Source organism: Microtus oregoni, unplaced genomic scaffold (genome assembly GCF_018167655.1).
Source record: "Microtus oregoni isolate MIOR12 unplaced genomic scaffold, Mior012 000009F_ref0000495, whole genome shotgun sequence".
NCBI classification, from domain to species: domain Eukaryota; kingdom Metazoa; phylum Chordata; class Mammalia; order Rodentia; family Cricetidae; genus Microtus; species Microtus oregoni.
Window position 1 is genome coordinate 54,976,424 of NW_024543068.1, and position 2,879 is coordinate 54,979,302.

Below are 2,879 nucleotides of genomic sequence, written 5' to 3' on the forward strand. Positions count from 1 at the left end.
ACAAACAGCATCTCTGTAATTTTCCTTATACTTCCATTGTACACTGACATTTTCTTAGCAGTCAGTTACAGATACTCTGGGGTAAGGAAAAGAAACACTGTAAAATTGTTAGCAAGCTGGTAGACTTTAGTGCTGGGTTTATACAAAAGCTGTATACTCCACGGTGACTCTCCAGGGTCTCTCCTCAGTCTACAGATGACAAGTCACTGTGTCTTTGAATGCCTCAGGTGAAGCACAGGGACCCACCTGCAGAAGGGGGCACATACTGAAAAACTACGGCTGAATAGGTCTTGGGCCATGCATCTTAGATTTCATCTAATTTTGGACATTCTGCAGGAATTTCCCAGTTTGATATTTCAGAGAGAGAATTCCATTGCAGTGTAATGTAAACTCTACATCAGCACCAGTGACTTCAATCACTCCTGCCTTGCAGAGAGCCTTGGTGATGTTTGAGCATCTTTGTCCCACTGGTGATATTCTAACTCATGACTCTAACTGATCCTACTTTCATCTTTCTGAATTTTTTTAATAATATGAAACTAAAGTTATACAATTTGAAAGTTCCGACCGAGAAATAAGGAGGAAAAATTAAAAAGCAAAAGAAACCGAAGGACCCCACAAAGGAGCAAATAAAAGTGGCATCCCTGTTAATCATTAGAATATCTGACTTTCTGCATTCAAGATGAGCATGGGATTAAGACTTGTATATCCTGGAAAGAGCCAGGCGAAGTGTAGCATAGAGTCCTACGTTTTCCCCTTGGCTTTATTTTATTCTTCTGCTGCTTATGGTTAAGTCCAGCTGGGAGAGTTGGTATCACATCTCACTGCTGGTTGACCCATTGAAATACACACTCCTCCTTAACTCCCTGGTTATGTTCAAGTTGCTCTGAAAACTGAAGGGAAAAAACCCTAAGAAATACAAACTCCTCGGGACATTTTACTATGATCCCAGTCCTGCTATTGTAATATCTTATCTTCAGCCGTTAGATGCTCAGCAATTTAAGTAAACATTGGACAATTTATACTGCTTTTCCAGCTCAGATTTCCCCTTCTGGTTATCCTAACTCTTTTCACTGGGAGTCTCCCTGCCCCGCCCCAACAGATGGCTTTTCCTGAACTCTGAAACCCCATTCACGTTATTTGATTTGGTTCTTCCTGAGGAAAACATGCTGTTTTTGCCAATGACCACAAGAGGACACAATTTCCTAGGTACTATGACTAAAAAGAAGTTTGCAGAAGAGTAGCAACAGAGCAAACATAGCTATTAATCAATGTCCTTTTCAAGATGTCTAGTTAGTCTGTGCCACTTTCATTAATTTTTAAAAGCATAAAAATAAGTCAGTCTTTAGGCTTTTTATTTATTTACTGCCTTTAGGCTTTTTATTTATTTATTTACTGCCTATTGTGAAACTCGGAGGAAACTACACAGTTATGGCAAACGTGAAAATATTAGTATTGTTAAAGAAAAATGTTTGTATTTGACAGATTTGTGCAAAATTCTTGATCACCTTTATTTTTAGAGTAATGTTTAATAACAAAAAAATAGTTTTTAAGAATCATATGAGCATTTGAAAAATTCTTAGCTGAGTGTGTTGGTGTGTGCTTAAAATCTCAACACTTTCCAAGCTGAGACAGAAGGATTGCTTAGAGTTCAAGGCCAGTGTGAGCCACTTGGTGCATGCTAGGCCAGCCACTCAACTATAGTGAGATATTGTCTCAATAAAATTTTTCCCTTGACTGAATTTGAGCATTTGCATTATCTCTACATAGGAAGGTACGTTAAAATTGTTTTCATGTTTTGTCAAATGTGTTTGAATGCACATGTTAGATACATCAAATTATTTTTCAAAGATTGTAGGGTTATTTAGAATAGTCACTCTCTGTAGTCTTCAAAATGATTATACATAATCTTTGGTCAACTTGTTCCTCCTTGTGTCCCCTCCCTTCTATGAAAAGGATTTGAGACCAGATAAGTGACACAATCTATAATTCCTACATTCAGGAAGTGGAGATACCTTGGGAAAACAAAGAGAACCCAAGGTTTAAAAGGTTTTACAGCAGCTGATTACTTTATAAATTAAAATGAATGCATTTTGATTTCTTTCTGGAGGAATTGTGTCATGTTGGTGGTGTGTTTCAGTGGCATCAGGGCTGGGGAATCCTGAGTCAGTCACTGTTAAACTCTAACTTTGTATTGGTGTTTTTCTACAGATACATTCCCCATAGTGTTACTGATATTCTGCCCTAGGCATTGAGCAGTGGAACAAAGATCTAGAAAAAGAAAAGAAAACGAGAGAAGTTCTGACATATATTAGCAAATTGTGCCAAGAAAGAACCCTGGGCCTGGAATGAGGCGATAAGTGTGATCTGTGCATTTGGAAATTTCCTTAATCCACTTTCCCAGAAATGCAAAGGAAAGCTCAGAGATCAAACTCAACAGAAAAGGTGCGATGCCTGGCTTCTGGAGTAACTTTGCACCACACAGCATGAAGGTGTCTGCAGCTCAGTTATTGGGTGTTCTAGGGTAGGCTGTAGGCAGGAAGGACTCCGTGATCATCGCGATCATCGTGTGTGGCTTTCCCACTTTCCTTTCCTCGTCAGCCTTCCCTGTGGACTGTGCCTTAGAGGTCCAAAGTGAGGGCAAGCAACGATGAGGGATGACTGGCGCTCAAGGGCAGCTGTTCTGCAGAGACAAGGCGAACACTTGTCTTCAGCTGGAGCATGACACAGTCTGACAAGGCTCTCCTTCTGCATTTCTATCTTGACCAGGAGTCAGGTTAGACAGAACGGATGCCGCTATTACAGGGTCTTTTTGTGACTCTGTGCTTACACAAGTTCCTCAGAAACAAAGGTTTACTATGAGCTTGTGAGTATGTGAT